At 36.1% G+C, this 19,425-nt stretch overlaps 2 long non-coding RNA genes across 2 annotated transcripts in view; one reads left to right on the forward strand and one right to left on the reverse strand.

The window, feature by feature from the left end:
* LOC113910949 overlaps window positions 1-19,425 on the reverse strand; it is a 204,191-nt gene that overhangs the window by 121,859 nt on the left and 62,907 nt on the right. The window lies entirely within an intron of this gene.
* LOC113910953 overlaps window positions 1-19,425 on the forward strand; it is a 113,142-nt gene that overhangs the window by 53,804 nt on the left and 39,913 nt on the right. The window lies entirely within an intron of this gene.

Consider the following 19,425-nt stretch of genomic DNA (forward strand, 5'->3'; position numbering starts at 1 on the left):
ATTCTCTGTATTATCTGCTCAATTTGTTTGTAAACCTAAAACTGAAACTCTATTATTAAAATTGAAGCAAAAATGGTAGCCCAGGAGTTACTCCATCTAGAGGGAGGTGAAACAATCACCTATATTAATAATAAAGCTCATATTCACATTACCAATTGCAGCTTATGTGTGTAGCCATAATAGATCTCCTGATTCTAAACTTCAGTATTTGTCAGAATAATGAACAAAGTGGAGGTTAAAATGGAAAAATCCAGGCTTCCCCATGCTGAGTTACTTCTGTAAAATACAATATGTGAGGACAGAACCGAGCAGACCATAACTGGTTGCTCTATCTAGGTAGCTGTCAAGAGTTAGGAGAGCAGAAATGAGTCTGATCTGCACCTTCCAGTTTCTGTTCTCAAAAATGCCACTGGCATTCAAGAGAAGAGGACAGAATGAAGCAGTTTAGCAGTGGGCCAGGATTATAGCTAATCAAGGTCTCTTGACACAGAAACAAGAGAGTGGGATTTCCTTCTAAGAGAGAGAAGGCTAATTCAAGGAAAAAGTCTTGTAACATGTCTCAGTTACAAGCAATGGATAGATAGATAGATAGATAGATAGATAGATAGATAGATAGATGTCAATGCTTAGAGGGCTGACAACTAATTTGCAACAAGTCAGCAAAGTGAAAATTACCATCAAGACATTGTGAACTTTGGAATAAAAAAAAAATAGGGCAAATACAATAAAAACTTTTGAAAAATGGACTTTTATTTCTTTTCAATAATTCATTCTTTTGTTTTTTATGTAAACTCTATGCCCAGTGTGGGACTTGAATTCATGACCTCAAGATCAAGAGTTGCATTCCCTACCAACTGAGCTAGCCAGGTGCCCCACAAAATGGACTTTTAAATAGTAAGTTCAATTCTTCTTCATTATTCCTAATTAAACTTTTAGGAACTATGAATTGACTGATCAATGGAAACCAATTTTTCTCACTTACCAGGGTAAATTATTTGACAGCTTACTTAATTTAATTCTTTAGCAGAATAGTTTTTTTTGTTTTTTTTTTTTCCACATCTGGCAGTATTGGCAAGTTATCTTCCTCCTGAGCATCCTTTGGCTCACCACTGTCATTATAATCTAATGTAAACTACTTTTTATGTGTTTCAGTGCCTTCTACATCTCTAACAAATTGTACTTTTTATTTTCCAGTGTCTATATCCAAAGGACATAAAAAATTATTTAGTTAAATCTGTTCCTTGTCACCATTCAGATAGAAAACAGAGCCACTGAATACATTTATTTTTCTACTTAGTTTAGTGTATTTGCTGATAGTACAACCTAAGGCTCATCCTCTTCTTCATTCATTGATTGTCTATGTCATGTCAAGAGCTTTCAGAATCTTCAAAACCTAAATATGGTGCTTCCTTCCAACAATGCCCTTTACCTACTAACACTGTGACTTACATTATTCATAGCTCTGCTACCAAAAATACTACTTCCTTTACTAGATAGCTTATCAATTATTGGGTTGAAATATTTTCTACTATAGCTATGCCACTAAAGATAAGATAAAGTAAATATATATAGTACTTCTTCAAAATATATCAATGTATATAATATACTATAACTATTTATTATTTCTAGGGGGTTATTTTCTCAGTAAGACTTGATATATTAAGTGCAGATTTATACGCTGTGTCTACACTCTGAAGCTACAAATACTTTTGAAATATTGAATTAAGCAGAGTATAATTAGAAAGGTAGACTTCTCCTTTCAAAAGATATTTCAGCTTCAAATATTATAGGCATCTCTGACTTGTTTCTTAATATCAACCTCTATCAATTCTTACACTTCAACTAAAGTGATGTTTTTGAAACACAAATCTGAACTTCTCCTGATGTTTGCACTCTTCCCATATTCAAAACATTTGAATAATTTATAATTGTTCTTAGGTGAAGCTCAACATACTTAATATCTCATGTCATGCTCCCGCATGTACCCTCTGGGATCTCTCACATGGACCTTCTTCAGTTACTGGACATCTGTTACTCCCTGCCATAGTCTTTACATATGATGTGTCATATTCCTGGAAAGTTTTTCCTCACTACCACCACTTACATAAGATCTCATTTTCTTTCATATCTGGTTCAAACTTCAGCATTATGTAAGATGTACCTAAATAGTTTTTTCACCTCATTACATGCTCTTACATGCTCTCAAAAAACCATGCTGTTCAATAATTAATATCTGTTTCTCCCACAGGAACCATTGTCTACCATTAATTGTCCCACACCAAGAATAGTGTGTGACTAATGAATAAATTAATTAGTGAATAAATAGCTAAATTTGATTGTAATACCATTTTTGTTCAGAGATGAACTATTGATCAATGGCAGTCACAAATAGATAATTGATAACTGACATAAGAAAAAGAAAAACCAGGGCGCCTGGGTGGCTCAGACGGTTAAGCGTCTGCCTTTGGCTCAGGTCATGATACCAGGATCCTGGGATCAAGCCCCACATCGGTCTCCCTGCTGAGCGGGGAGCCTGCTTCTCCTTCCTGCTTGTACTCTCTTTCTCCTGTCAAATAAATAAAATCTTAAAAAAAAGAAAAAGAAAAACCTAGGAACATGAAACTTCTATAATCTTTTTTTTTTTTGCAACCTTAATATTTAGCCAGCTCTTTTTGATAACTAAGCTATGCTCTCAATAGTCAGAGCATGGAAAATGGAATTCATTCCATTACATTCCAGTGCTTATGATCATGATTGAGAGTATTAATTATATGCTTTTAAATTTCCTTCTTCCTTACAATGTATAGTGAGAATTTAGTTTTTGGCAAGTATCTGATAAGGCATGAGAAGAAAAACTATTTTAGATATAATAGGCTGCATAGTGTAATATAAAGAAAGATACAGTATGAAGGAAGGGTGATCTAAATTTATCTTTGACTTCTGGGTCAGAAATATAAGAAGTTTTGGCTGGGTGACTGCAAATGAGCCATGTTACCTGAGTTTATTTCTATAAAAAGAGGATAATATCTATCTGACAAATTTATTATAACAAAAAAATAAAAATATTAACTATTGAGGTGACAACATTTGAATAATTTACAATTGCTCTTAGGTGAAGCTCAACCTGCTCCTCATATTGGAGCAGGGTGAAACCATATTATCTCATTTATAGAGTAAGAATATCTCAAATGTTTCTGTTATCCAAAATAAACAATTCAAAATATTACTGCTTTTATATACAATTGACCATTTTTAAATATATTTTTACTTGGATTTATTTCTTTATAACTGACATGCTTAATTATTATTATAAATGAAGATTTCCTTTCCTTTTTTCCCACCGAAGATACTTTCTCTAGGTTATATAATCACTGCAATCTCATTAGTTTTCTATCAAGAAAAAACAAGTGATCAATATTGAGTGGCCTGAAGAAAACCAATCAAGGTTATTCAAATCAATATGTCTAACTTGCAATCATTTATCTGTACATTTGCAAAAGCACAAAGTTCAGTGTATTGAAGCTTCATTTGAAATTAGTAAAAATTACAGGAAGCAGTTGTATAGTTGCATTTCATTTTAAATCTGGAAAATGAAAACAAATGATTTTTTATGTTTTCAATAAATAATCTGTTCTACTTTAAATTGTAAATGCATTAAACTACTTCTTTGAATATAACTGTAAAATATTCATATATTAATTAATTCTAAACTTATGACTATTAGGATAGATGACATTGTCTTGAAGGTAACAGATTATGTATTCTTCATTTTTATTTATAATTTGGAAGTGGGTAAATATTACCCACTTTAAGTGATTTTTTTTCTAAAAATATAAAATTTAAGTAATTTTTTTTTTTAAATCTTCGAAAACACTACCTGATGGAAAAAAGTAGTAAGTAGTAGTAACAGTTTTACACTGTTAAAACAAATGGAACAATACAGAAAGCAACAGGTAAAAATAATCTTTATAAAATTGATTTCAGAAAGTATCCCAAAGTCAAGAGAAGAATAGGTAACTTTCTGAAAAATTTTCCCAAATTAACTATGAGACAAAAAATTAAGTCCCTTTTATTAGTCAAAATACTCCTTTACATTTTTAAACACTTTAGATACCTCAGATCCTTTTATATACATTATCTAATTTGATCTCTACAATAACCCTATGAGAAGAGTAGAACAGACCAACATTACACCAAAAAGGTTAAGGAGGATTTTGAAATTGGGCAACTGATAAGTAACACAAAACCTTCTTTTTTAACTACCAACATATCACTTTTTCCATGCTACTACAAGTCCTTTTTATTAGATGTGTGTATGGATATGTGTGTGTATACACACACGTATATAGAGCCACTGGAGAAAAAAGATAAGCACTGTATTGTCAGAATTTTGATGGCGGAGAGGAGGTACTGAGTGTGAAAAGTGACTTCAAATTTATCATGAAACAAATATAGTAAAATTCACTGAAAAATGCAAATGTAATTGAATCATTTGGTCCCCAAACAAATTTAAACTTGTAATTTAATATATTTACTTATGCCATGTCCTCAAGCCACAATTCCCAGAGAGTCACCCTAAAGAGGACAAGGTAATACATATTACAGGAAAGGAATCATGAGCTTAGGGAACTAAATATTTTATAACAGGCAGCAAGCATGTTGTTCTTTGGTACAGAATGAAACTCTCTCTTCCAAGGCTGTAAGCAAACTAGTCCCTTGCTTCAGAGGAAAGCACTATCTATCTCCCAGGGCTGTTTACTATACAAACATCTTTGAAAATACAATCAGGAATAATAGCTGTCAGTACTTCTGTTCACAACATGAACAGAAATGTAAATGGTCTATATGAAAGACCCATGTCTCCCAACAAAATCAACCCCTCATCTTTATGCATCTTTTATACCATCATGGCTTCTGGTGAATTTTCCTACTCCATCAGCCACTTGGATTAATATGGTTGACAAATTAATATGATTAATATGAGAACAATTTGTGTCATTTTTCTCATATAACACATTTAATTAAGAATTCCACCAACAGGACTCCAAGTAAGAGTAAGTCCAACCTGCAGTACTGACATCAAGCTCTTGTACTCAACCAGCTGAACAAGTCCCATATACCATCAGAGTCTGTCTTAAATATCCAGATGGCTTTCCTCTTAATTTCCTGTATTGATCTTTTCATTTTCCCTAAGGCATTAATCCAAGTACAGAACTATGTATTAGTAATTATACCAACTCTGTCTTGCCATGCAAGAATGCCTAGGGGGATTTTATAATCCATAAAAAGTCCTTAGGACAGTGACTTGATACTGATGCAAGCGTCTCTCATGGCCAAAGTTGTATTATTTCAGCTAAAGTAAAAAACAATTTTGATATTGTTTCTAATTGAAAAACTTCCATTGTAGGATTGACTATCTCTGTATACTTAATGAAGTCAATTATCCCTTTGGAAGCTCCCCTGAGTAAAAGGTAGCCTCATTTGAAGAGACCGCTATAGTCTCCTGAGAGTCACATAATCTACTGGTATTTCTTCAAAACTTGAAAGTCCCTCATAATCTTTGCTAAGCTATAAATCACTATAATTTGGGGAGGAAGGCAGGATAATGACAAGAAGTACAACATCAGGGGTGTACATGGTGTCCCTGGAAAAACAGGCTTTTACAGTCATCAGGACCCCAAGTGAAACTTATATCAGCAGGGGGCCTGAGTTGACAGTGCCTTTATTGTAGCCTCCCAGTGAGCTGATATTTCTTCAAGTTCTCATTTCAGTTCAAATAATTATGACTAAAACTTTTTGGGTGGAACTTCCTTAGGGGAACCAATCCATCTTTTCTGTTTGTTCATACCACCAAGCAGAAGGTATTTGTCTACCAAGGGAATAAGAAATAATTATGTGGTCATGGAGGTTAGGAAGATACCTGGAAGAACTGACAGCTATTTTTACATGGAAGGTACAAAAGCAGAAACCAGGCTCTGCAGTTTCTGATTGGCTTCTAAGTAAAATTAAGGAGAGTACTAATCAAATCATGGTCAGAGTTGTCTGGCAGGAGATGACAACAATCAGTTAAATTTAAGGTGTTTGATACATCAGTTTATGGGAGCCATATCAGAATGTTTTCCTTAATGAGAAATGTTCATGATTCTGAAAGACAAAGATCATTAATGTCCCTCCATCATCATACTTCATGGAGTCTGAGGTTTTCCTTCCCCAGGTACCACTGTGATTGTTTTCTCCTTCTACCCCCTAAAATTTGTTGTGTCCCATTCTGGCAGCTGTAAATTCATTTTTCTTCAACCATTTCTTAATTGAATCCAGACCTTATATCCAAGAAGGACAAAGTTTATAAAAAACTTACAGAGATATTATGTCCACCATTTGGCCATGTAGGCTACTACTGAAAGATCTGGTGTAGGTTACTATTGGTATCCAGTGTACTCAACCAACTGCCATTATCCTTATGATCAAAGACCATGCTGATTCAAGAAGAGAATTCAGGTGGCTAAACAATAATTATTTTTAATTCTCTAGGGCCCATTTGACTGTATCCACTGTAGCAACCAGACTGGCCTGGAGTTGCTGTTTAGGGAAAAGAAAGAATTATGCCCAGGAATGGTCTAGATGGAATCTTACATTTAAAAAATAGGTCTATGTAACTCCCTATGTAACTTTCTGGGGACAACTGTATTCAATGAATAAAAAAACTGCCTTACTAAAGTAGGCAGGCAAGTAGATTTAGAAGTTTTTTTTATTTTTGAATAGGCTTTTTCAACACCAGAGACTAGGCAAAACCAGATGCCTATGGATGCTAAGAGGTACAGAAGATCAATAAAATACCTTGACTCAAATACCAGCCCACTGTTGAATGACTCTTGTAAAATAAAAAGAGGAAGAAGGAGGAAGAGGAGGAAAGGATGGGGAAGGAAAATGAGGAGAAGGAGGAGGAAGAGAGGGAGGAAGCAGAGGAGGAGGAAGAGGAGTCTTTTGTTTTCCTAGGGGCAGATCAAACAGCTAGGCTATTGTCAAGATTAAAAAGGCCATTAAATCATATGACCTCACTGATATGAGGAATTCTTAATCTCAGGAAACAAACTGAGGGTTGCTGGAGTGGTGGGGGGTGGGAGGGATGGGGTGGCTGGGTGATAGACATTGGGGAGGGTATGTGCTATGGTGAGCGCTGTGAACTGTACAAGTCTGTTGAATCACAGATCTGTACCTCTGAAACAAATAATGCAATATATGTTAAGAAAAAAAAAAAAGAAGAAGAAGATAGCAGGAGGGGAAGAATGAAGGGGAGTAAGTCGGAGGGGGAGACGAATCATGAGAGACGATGGACTCTGAAAAACAAACTGAGGGTTCTAGAGGGGAGGGGTGTGGGGGATGGGTTAGCCTGGTGATGGGTATTAAAGAGGGCACATTCTGCGTGGAGCACTGGGTGTTATAATGCAAACAATGAATCATGGAACACTACATCAAAAACTAGTGATGTAATGTATGGTGATTAACATAACATAATAAAATTAAATTAAAAAAAAGGAAGAGCATCAGAGAAGAAATAAATGAAGCTTAAAAAAAAAATAAAAGGCCATTAAAAATGTAATGAGGCTCATCAAGGAAAGCATTGGCCAGAGCTATAAGAACAGTTAAGGTTTACCAATGAGTGAAACAATCATGTCCAACTTTGGTTCTGCATAGCTGACACTAAGGTGGAACAGTTATACTAACCCAGTTTACATCTTCAAGTTTTAGCTTAGTCAAACCATCAGTGAACCAAGCTTAAGAATTAGGGGAATCTCTGTGAATAAAGGACTCCACTGAGTCAGATGCCTAGCTTTAGGTGGCAGAGTGAAGGACAAATTTTCTTCCAAAGGGATAGCTGTCATTTTTTTTCAGATAAAGTAAATATGCCACTGGGGCCAAGCCTTCTGTGTTACTGAGTATACAATTTCCACTTGACCAGTGAAGTTTGTTGAGATTTTTCTACTTGTTAGTCACTGAGTCTAAGTTGACCCACCTCAAAATGGGAATATTACACCAAAGAGTCACAAAGCCTCTATGAAGCAGGTTTTTAGTTTTGACAAGAGCTCAGTAGCAGTTTAATAGCTCCCTTTCAGATCGTACATGTCTAATAGCCATTTCAGAGAGGCAATAACTATGAATTCCTGAGTCTACCTTCCCTTGCCAAAGGTTCCAATCTACAAAACAATCATAGAGAATTTTAGTTCAAAAAGTCCATTATGGTTATGGGGCCCTAAAGTTAGAGAACATTCCAGGGCCTGCTGGACATCTTTCAACCCAAAGTATTTATTTGGACCTTAGCCAACAAATGTTGATTTATGAGATAGCCAATATAAAGAACAAAGTAAAATCCCACATACTATCTCTAATATCCAACATGACAAATAAGGTGCTGGCCTTCCTTTTTTTGTGGTGGTAGCTGAAGTTTCAGTCCTTCCTTGACTACCAGAAATACTGAGCATTATGAATCTGCACCTAGACCCACTAAGTATGCCTGCCTTCTGCTCTAGAAAGAGATACCATCTCTATATTCCACAGCTGAGAGAAAACCTGCTCTTTCAAGTTGATTCATATCTATTAGCTAGCTGTAAGGGAATAAACTTCACTCAGACAATATGAATGAGACTACTAATTTTAAAATCATAATCCTAGTTTTTGAAGTGAGGCATAGTTTATTTTCTGGACCTATAAAATATATTCACTGTCTAAGTATCTGAATCAAAGAGATAAAACATCCCCATATGATAAGATGAACAGTGGGTGTTATCTGCAACTAATGAATCATTGAACATTACATCAAAAACTAATGATGATTATATATTGGCTAATTGAATTTAAATTAAATAAATAAAAATTTTTTAAAAAGAAAAAAAATCCCCTTTTCTTGAGAAATGAGCTTGATTGAAAATGTAGTTATGTGTTCTCAAATATCTCAAATGACACATTTCTCAAAGAGACACATCTCTTTGAGAAAACTCTCTGTGAAGGGGTCAAGGAGAGAGTGTTGGCAAACAGGATACAATGAAACACTGGTCTATAGGAGTATGGTGTACTTGAGCACTGAATTTAGAGATTAATTCAACATGTAATAGCCAAAGTAACATTTTATTTCTGTTTTAGGTATAATTTTGTGTATATTTATTTTGACAATAGCTTCATAGAATATTTGCTCAATTGGGCCAGATTTTGGAATTGCTTTCTTGCTTAAATGGCTCAATGAATTGATTCCATTTATCCCAACAATTAGTTCAAGGCTATTTTATTTTCCCCTGAATCGACTAGTTGATCTGTCTTCATGTAAATCTCAGTCCAAAAATATTTCTGCTGAATCAGCATCACCACTTCCTGCAGCTAGCCATGAAGCTAATTTCAGCAGAGGTTTGAAATTAGGCAAGATAATGAAATAGCCTAACAATCTGGCCCAAACCCTAATTCATAGTCTTATTTAAAATTAAGGTTGGCTTTGCCCTTGGCCCTGAGTCCAGAGAAACACTGCAAGCTTAAACCTATCATTAAGTCAACCAGAAGAATGCAACTAAATTACAACTATATTTGTCCTTGGAATCATTCATTTTCCTTACTTCTCCTTACTGTTTATGCCTTGACACATCCATAATCTGTGGTCTCCCCATCCATGTGTCAAGTCCACATGGGAGTGCATCTCTTCAGGCTGCTTTGTTCTAACACTGCCTCTGCACTATGGATTTCCTTCTCCCCTCAGCTCTCACTAAAATATATCCATCCAAAGAAAACTGACTGAAAGCATATTTTTTTTTAATCTTTGCTTTCCAGCTATCACAGAATTTTTCAAGAAGCAGATGCTAAAATAGAGTTAGGGGTACAAGATGTGTGATTAATACCAGAGAGATAAGGGAGAGGAAGTATGATGAGGCAGAGAAAGAAGTTGAATTGAAATGAAGACTGGACAAAAAAGACAAACAAAGAACTAAAAAAAAAAAAAAGAAAGAAAGAAAAAAAAGAAAGTAAGACTGAACAAAGTCTTGGCCAACCCTGTAGGAAGCCCTGGAGCAAATATTGCTCAGCAGATCTGTGCTACGTTGAGCCTAAATGACGAGAGCCTTATACCCCTACCTTATTCAGTCACCACATGCAGTCTCCTCTAAGAGATGTAAACTAGTATGCTGCTACTCCTAGAACTGTTAGCAGGAGGCAGTGTATTTTTTATCTTATTTTATTTATTTATTTGAGAGAGAAAGCACACACAAGCAGGGGGGAGGGTCAGAGGGAGAGGGAGAGGCAGACTCCATGTTCAGCAGGGAGTCCAATGCGGAACTGGATTTCAGGACCCTGAGATCACGACCTGAGCCGAGGCAGACGCTTAACCTGCTGAGCCACCCACGCGCCCCCTGGAGGCAGTGTATTGAATCCATTCCCCACAGTGGGCCAGAAATCTTTCTGTGAAAGGGGATCTAGAGAGCATCTCTGTGTCATTCTGACTCATATGATGAAGTCATTCATAGTGAAGTCCTGAGTGCTAATGATTTAATTCAATGTTTTCTCAAATGTATTCCTTTGAATGGATGTTAAGAGGTGTTTTGGAAAATGTTTTGTGCTCAAGTAATTCTATGAAACTCTGTATCACATAAAATTAAAGAATTTCCTTTGCTGCAGGATTTATCGTCCTTATTAATAGTAATGCATTATCTACTATACAATGAGGCATCAAGAGAAAAGTTATAGAGTGGGTATTTCCTAGCTATATTTATATACAGAAGCTTTAATTTTCTCCAAATAACATATCTAATATCTTTCAGAACACTAACGACCCACATAGCACAGTTTAGGAAATGGTCTAATTATAGGACATATATCACAAAAAAATATACAAAATTTGCATTTCTCAGGACAACTCTGAAAATAGTCTTCTTAACACAAGAGATTGACTTAAATGCTGTGAATGTGAGTGCCGTGAAACAAGTGTTAAAAGTGATTCTTAAGGACATAGTTTCTTTGAAGTATTCAAAAGGAGGATTCTGTCTACTCTGCCATGTTTACAGCAAAATGAACAAGGATAGGATGGGATTCTTGCTCATGGGAAATGGAGTAATGTTAATACATCAGAAAATTCTTATCAGTCTCCTTTGTGTTTTAGCCTTTTCCATTAAAGAGATTGGTCACCAAACAGGAAAGCCTAGAACAAGCACCATAAACAGAAAAATAAGGATGTACTAAAATTAATAGTTATTTTTATAAAAATTAAATTGCTGATAAACCAAGACTTTTAGAGCAGGGTAATTTTTTTTTTAAGATTTTATTTATTTGTCAGAGAGAAAGAGAGAGAGCACAAGCAGGGGATGTGGCAGGCAGAGAGGGAAGCAGGCTCCCCTCTGAGCAAGGAGCCTGATATGGGACTTGATCCCAGGACCCTGGAATCACGACCTGAACCAAAGGCAGACGCTTAACTGACTGAGCCACCCAGGCATCCTGAGCAGGGTAAATTTTTAAAAAAAGACAAAGGATTGATTTCAGAAACCACAAACCTGTGAGCAAATCTGATTTCTTAAGAGAAATATCTAGAATATCATATTAAACAGCTGGTTTGTAAACATTTGGTAAATACTTTAAAACGAAATTTCTCCAAAAATTAATCATGCCAAAATAATCTGATTTTATTTTTAAATAGTTATTTAATCGGCAAATTAATATAATATTGTAAATATTGTTAAATTTTAGCTGAATATTAGCTATACTAGGCAATTTATGATCTTCTGGTGGGCTACATAATAAAATAATGGCTGATATTATTATATGGGTTCTTCCTAACTGAATTGTTTCTTAAAAGAATATTGATTAATTTTTTATGCTTTTTTTGGAAAAAAATTACACGGATGTGCCACTGAATTCTATCTTTGATCTTATTTTTATGAAATTTATCCTAACATGCTTGGCATTTCTTTTTTTTTTTTTCAGATTTTATTTATTTATTTGACAGAGAGAGAGAGAGCATAAGCAGGGGGAGCAGCAGAGGGAAAGGGAGAAGCATGCTCCCTACTGAGCAAGGAGCCTGATGCTGGGCTCCATTGCAGGACTCTGGGACCATGACCTGAGCTGGAGGCAGACATTTAACCGACTGAGCCACCCAGGCGCCCCATGTATATATCAGCAACTTTGAAAATAGTGATAGTATGCTTAAAAATTCTTAAGCAATGAAAAATTAGAGGACTGACTTTAGGTCCTGACATCCAAATCCAAATTAGAAAAAAGCGCTAAGGCTAAAAGTATAGCTTCAAACTGAGATCAATTTCACAGGAAGATATAATAATCTGTACATTGGTCTAATCAACCACTTGTTCAAGTGTATATTAAATATGACCAGAATTTGATAAAGTTCATAGGAACAAGATTTGGAAGTTTTAGTAGATTACAAATTTAATACATTTCAACACTATAATGACACTGTTCAAAAGGCTCACATAATTATTACATGAAAATAATAGGATTGTTCTGTTCAGAGATTAAATTCAGACATTTTGCTTTGCCTTGGAGATCCCACATCTGGAATATGTATAGTCTTGGCTGTGATATTTTAATAAGGGACTGACAAACTACAAATCTTTGAGGCACAGAAACCAGGATGTAATTGTGCTACATCAAAAATATTTGAGGGAACTCTTGATTTTAGCTTGGAGAAAAACAAACTAAAAGATTAAGGTAGCACTGGATATGCTATCATAAGAAGGAATTAGCTTGTCATGTGATGTTCCTTAGTAAAAGATAAAGTGCCTGTTTGTATGTTTGTGTATTAATTTCCTAGAATTACCATAACATTTTTTTTTTCAAACTTGGTATCTTAAAGCAATGTAAATGTGTTCTCACAGTTCTGGAGGCCAGAAGTCCAAATTCAAGACGTCAGCAGGGTCATGCCTGATCTGAAGTCTCTAGAGACAAATGCTCCCTTTCCTCTTCTTTTTGGTGGCTGCCAGCAATCTCTGGCATTCCTTGGCTTACTGTAGCTACATTACTCCCATCTCTGTCTGTGTCATCATAAGCATGCTCCTCTCTGTGTCTTCATATGGTTTGCTTAGAAGGACACAAATTATTGGATTTAGGGCCAATCCTATTCCAGTATGACCTCATCTTAACTAATTAAATCTGCAAAATCCCTATTTCCAAATAAGGTCACATTCTGAGGTTTTAGGTAGACATTATCCTGGAGAAACACATTTAACACAGTACAGTCTGCCTCTAACCCCCACAAATTCATGTCTGTCCCATATGCCAAATATATCTACTCCATTTTAACATCCCCAGAAGTCTGAACCCATTTAATTAACTTTATACACCAAATTTCATCTGAATACTGTCAACTCAAAAAGTTCCAAATCTCATCATCTAAATGGACTTAAATCAGTTATGGGTGAGACTCTGGGTATGATCCATCCTGAAGCAAAATTCTTTCCCATCTGTGGACCTGTGAAATGAGGAAGCAAATTATGTGCTCCAAAATATAATGGTGGTACAGGCATAGAATAGATATTCCTAGTAGGAAAGGGAGAGAATAGGGCTGTATCATTTTAGTCTTTGCCTCTAGTTATCACAGAGCTGCCTTCTCTGTGTGTTTTCATATATAACCTTTGTATAGGGATACTAGTCATTGGATTTGAGGCCCATCCATATCCAGTGTGACCTTATCTTAACTAATTACATCTGCAAAGACCTAATTTCCAAATGAGGCCATAATCTGAGGTTCTAAGTAAACATGAATTTGGGGGAAATATTCAACCCAGTACAATCTGGTTTGTTTTTCAACAATAAGTGTTCCAATTCATTTAAGGTTAGCTTTTTAAATTTAATTAATTAATTTATTTATTTTGAGAGAGAGCAAAAGTGGGGGGTGGGCAACAAGAGAGGGAGAGGGAGAGAGAGAATCTTAAGCAGGCTCCATGCCCAGCACAGAGACCAATGCGGGGCTCAATCTCACCACCCTGAGATCATGACCTGAGACAAAATCAAGAGTCAGACGTTTAACTGACTGAGCCCTCCAGGTGCCCCTAAGTTAGCTTTTTTAAACTACTGTTGCTGTCTACAGTGGTAATGAAGCTAGTCATGAACTAGCTTCCAGCCACTATATGCAAACAGAAGCAGAAATCCATGAAAGAATATCTATTATGTGGAGTTGAATTCCTGAACTTGATATTAGGGGAGAGATAGAACCGATTTGGGTAAACTTTAAATCGCTTTCTACCTTCCATGAGTCTAGTGAAGTAGATTTCATCTTCTAAATGTTCAGCTGAGATTTCTATGATACATAAAGATGAAAAAGTTGAGCAAGTGTACAATATTAAAAGTAAAACTTCAGTACTTTGGTTCTTGATTAAAAAAAATTAACTGCAGAAAACAGAGACTTCTTGGGGGATACTGTGACAAACAGACCCTAAGGTGGTCACTGTTTCCTAACCCCTAGTGTTCCTGCTCTGTATAATCCTCTTCCCTTGAGTGTGGGTGGGGATTGTGACTTGCATCTAACCAACAGAATATGGTAAAGGAAGGCTTTTGCAGATGTAATTAATATTCCCTTTGAGTTGCCTTTGACTTAATGGTGGGTGGGCCTGCCTAAATCAGATGAATGTCCTTGAAAAAGGAACTGGCCCTCAGTGATGTTAGATATTTTCCTTGCTGGCTTGATAAAGTAAGTACTTATGTTGAGTAAAGTCCTGAGGAGAAGGAACTTTTGGAGGCCTATAGGCCTGAAGGCAGCCTCTAGAAGAAATCCAGAAAAAAACAGTTACCTCACAAGAGGAGATGATGTGATGTTAAGACAGGAGAGATTGGAGTCAAGTGGCCACAAGTCAAGAAAGCCAACAAATGCAAACAGCCACCAGACACTAGAAGAGGCAAGGAAGAATCCTAGCTTAGAGCCTGCAAGAAAGTGCAACCTTACCAACACCTTGATTTCAGACTTTTGGCCTCCAGAACTATGAAAGAATAAATTTCTATTGTTTTTGTTGTTGTTGTTGTTTATTTTTGTTTTTGTTTTATAGAGAGGAAGAGAGAGAATCTTAAACAGGCTCCATGCTGGAGCCTGATGCAGGGCTCGATCTCACAACTCTGAGATCATGACCTGGGCCAAAATCAAGAGTCTGATGCTTAACCAACTGAACCACCCAAATTTCTATCGTTTTAAGCCACCAAATTTGTGGTAACTTGTTAGAGCAGCCACAGGAAACAAATATAAAAATGGATTTTGCTAACAATTTCAATGAGCTTGAAAGAAGTTTCTACCCTAGTTGTTTTCCGAAGGAGAATGCAGCTTGGACTACACTGATTACAGCCTGTGAGACCCTGAGCCAAAGACCCAATTAAGCTGTATCCAGACTTCTGACCTATGGAAATTGTGAGGAAACAAATGCATGTTATTTTAAGTCCTAAATTTGTAGTAATTTTCTATGCAGCAATTGGGAACTAATACAAATGTGACTTGTAGTTTTGCCACATATCTATGTTTATTTCCTTTGAATTGATTAACAATGAATTATTTGAAGCTTTCCACCCTTGATAATTCTTATTACTATGAATAGCATATATCTAAGTAATTGGTTTAAGGCTAATAGTCCAACTGCTATAAACAGAATACAGACATACATATTACACTGGGTCTAATTAGCACACTGTTCTAACAAGATACAGAAGAATATAATTAAATTACTGTATATTCAATCTCTTGTGAAAGAAAGAAAAGAAAAAGGAGGGAGGGAAAGAGGAAGGCAGATACAGGGCAAAATCTGCAGTTTTGATCCATATAGGTCTGAGTTGATGCTCGTATTTCCAATGTTTTCTGTAGCCTATAAGAAGCTACATTTCTCCTAGTTTCCTTACTCATAAGATAGGGATAATAATAGTAACTACCTCAGAAGGCAGTTTCATGTATTAAATGAGATCATTTATGAAAAGAATTTAACAGAGTCCCAAGAACAGAATAAGTGTTCTGTAAATATCAGTGCTCAACATCAGCATTATAACACATTTCATTTTTAAAAATCAATTGAATATATACATTGTTTTCAGCTCTCATATCTGAACAGTAGACGACTGAGTAGTTTTTATGACCATCTTTGGAGACTCTCTGCACTCCTGGTTTTGGGAAAGCCTTGTCTTCATGGATTGATGGAATAAATGTGTTTTCATTTTACATGTTATTGATTTTAATATATTGACCATAATTGCTGCTCAGTGTTTCAAAAATTAATTTTGTTGAGTCGAAATAATAATGGCATTCTAGAAAGTACAAACTACATTGGTTGGAGTTTTTGGTCCAACTTTAAAAGGATAATTTCACTTTCTTCTTCCTCACTATACCCATGTAATGGTTTCATTCTCCTTTGTATTACAGTGCATTATGGAGAGATAAGCAAGCCTTTTTGTGTTCTGCATAATCCAAGCAAATCAATTGTTTTTCCCCAAAAAAACATTTTGAAGTTCTACAAAATACACATTGACATATTATAGTTACTTTTCTTTTAATTGAAAACCCAAGTGTATACTATAGGAAATCTTTTTCACACGTGAATGACTCATTTGTACCCAAATCATCATTTGGTAAAGCTGTTTGATGTTTTAAAACTGTGATTTTATGGCGGCTTAAAAAAAATATTTTTGCTAGTCAGACATTAATCTAAGCCCTCCAGGCTCAATTTCAGATTTGAATGTCAAGTCTCAAGGTTTGATTATCAGCCTTGCAAACTTTCTTCCCCAATGGTCTATCTACATAAAATATTTATACTACATGATATCAGAGCTGATCCCATACAAAGAAAGATTATGATTCTTAAGTTATCAAAAAATGCACTCTCAACAAAGGCTGCTTAATATTCTAGCATATTATCTCATAATAGAAGCCATGATATTCCATTTTTTTACCATGGCCCTCAGTCATAAACACATTTCATAAACACACATACACACATCTGCCTATATATAACCAAAACAAAATTATAATGAAGCAATTCCTAAACTTACAGATAGGTAAGTGTGCCCTGATATTTTCTTATTCATTCTGTTCTATTGTATTCTACTCCATTCTGTTCTATTTAAAATAAAATGTTTATTTTAAATAGATCACCAAATTGGATTTCTGACCCATCTATAGTTAAACCTATGACCATGGGTTAAACTTACAGGTCAAAAGAGGCAATGAAATGTGAGGCCAACACCAAACAATTATTCAACATTATTGCCAAGAAGCAGCCAATCAGTTCACCCTATACAAATGTTATAAAAAGATGGATATCTGGTGTCCAGAAAGAGGAAAGCATCATTCTGAACAATACCGAGCAACAGAGTGTGAGAATGTCTGTTGTTAGAGCAATTGGTGGCAGTTTTCTGTCCTAGAGACCAGACTCCCTCAGAGGTCTGCCCTCTCCAGGTATATGTTGAAGGTGATTCTGACTTATGCCTGTTGACCCAGAGTATAGCTCTTTTCTGTATTTTTCATTTTAATCTTTTTTTAATATTTTATTTATTTATCTGACAGACAGAGAGAGAGCACAAGTAGGCAGAGCAGCAGGCAGAGGCAGAGGGAGAGCAGGGAGCCTGACATGGGGCTCGACCCCAGGACCCCAGGACCATGACTCAAGCTGAAGGCAGATGCCCAGCAGACCGAGCCACCCAGGCGCCCCCATATTTTTCATTTTAAAGAAGTGTTACAATTAGTAGCTGCAATAGAATGTTCCAAGATGGTATAATAACATAAAGGATTGGATTTTCCAGTAAGACTTACATAAATCCAAGATTTTACTTAGTATATAGATTTACTAATAATTTTAAGGACATAAGCAATTGCAAAGTACTGGCACAGCAGGAAGGGCCTTAGTTCTCCAACACACTCCCAGGTCCTTTCTTGCTGCAACATGATGCACTCTGGTGCCAAATATACAGTATCTTATATAGAAGGAGTCATTTTAATCAGGAAACATCTCCATTTATCCTTATATAATTGCCTGTCTTCTGTGGCATTTCTCAGGGAGCCATACCCCATAAATCTGTAGATTCCAGGTTTGTATACCATAAGCAGTCCTGGATAGATGAGGCATATACAGTTAAAAGCATTCCAAAGATAAAGACTCTCCAGCAAAAACCATTATTTTGTTTGCCAGTAGGATGACATTGCCATGTTTATAAAGAGACTTGACAGGGTCAACTTCTTTCTCCTTTGAGGATGCCTCCCTCTACTTAAGAGAAAATATAGATTGCAGACCAGCATGTTAACCATTTATTTCCCAGATGTCTTTGATGAGCCTCTATTTTGTACATCCAGGTTCTGTCATGTTCTTGTCTAATAACATGTGAGATGTAATAACAGTCCTCAGTTTAACCAGAGTTAAATGGGAAAGTGTGCAGGAGGGAATCAGGCTCACTTTTCTTGATGTGATCTAGACTTAGCATCATATTTAACACTTCCCTTCCAAGAATGGCTGATAAAGTTCTTTTTTGGCATAAAAAGCCAGGAAAAGTTAGTACCTTCTGGTCATTAGTGGGGATCAGAGAAGTGTTCAATGCTGCTGCACCTTTTGGCTACTTGATGTGCCAGCCAGTTGCATGGTGGCTCATGCCAACTTTGTGAGATGCACAAAACTATCATCCCCTTGTCTGTGGTGTCAGTGGAAAATGTGTCATGCATATGAGAAATAAATGCTGAGCAGTCTTATATTGGACTGTGTCTACATATCTTGCTACAGATGTTTTGTCATGTATTCTATGGTTAACATCTAAAATATATTCTACTTTTTTTTTATTGTTGTTAGTCACCATACAGTACCTTCATTAGTTTTTGGTGTAGTGTTCAATGATTCTTAATTTGCATATAACACCCAGTGCTCATTACAACACGTGCCCTTCTTGAAAAACAAACTGAGGGTTCTAGAGGGGAGGGGGGTGGAGGGATGGGTTAGCCTGGTGATGGGTATTAAAGAGGGCACGTCCTGCTTGGAGCACTGGGTGTTATGCACAAACAATGAATCATGGAACACTACATCAAGAACTAATGATGTATGGTGATTAACATAACAATAAATAAATAAATAAACAACACGTGCCCTTCTTAAACCCATCACTGGGCTACCCCATCCTCCCACCCCTCTCCCCACTGAAACCCTCAGACTGTTTCCCGGAGTCCATAGTCTCTCATGGTTCGTCTCCCCCTCTGATTTCCCCTCTTCAGTTTTCCCTTCCTTCCCCTAATGTCCTCCATGCTATTCCTTAGGTTCCACATATGAGTGAAACCATATGATAATTCTTTCTCTGCTTGACTTATTTCACTTAGCATAATCCCCTCCAGTTCCATCCATGCCGATGCAAATGGTGGGTATTCATCCTTTCTGATGCCTGAGTAATATTCCATTGTATATATGAACCACATCTTCTTCATCCATTCATGTGTTGAAGGGCATC

This window comes from Zalophus californianus, chromosome 4 (assembly GCF_009762305.2).
Source record: "Zalophus californianus isolate mZalCal1 chromosome 4, mZalCal1.pri.v2, whole genome shotgun sequence".
NCBI classification, from domain to species: domain Eukaryota; kingdom Metazoa; phylum Chordata; class Mammalia; order Carnivora; family Otariidae; genus Zalophus; species Zalophus californianus.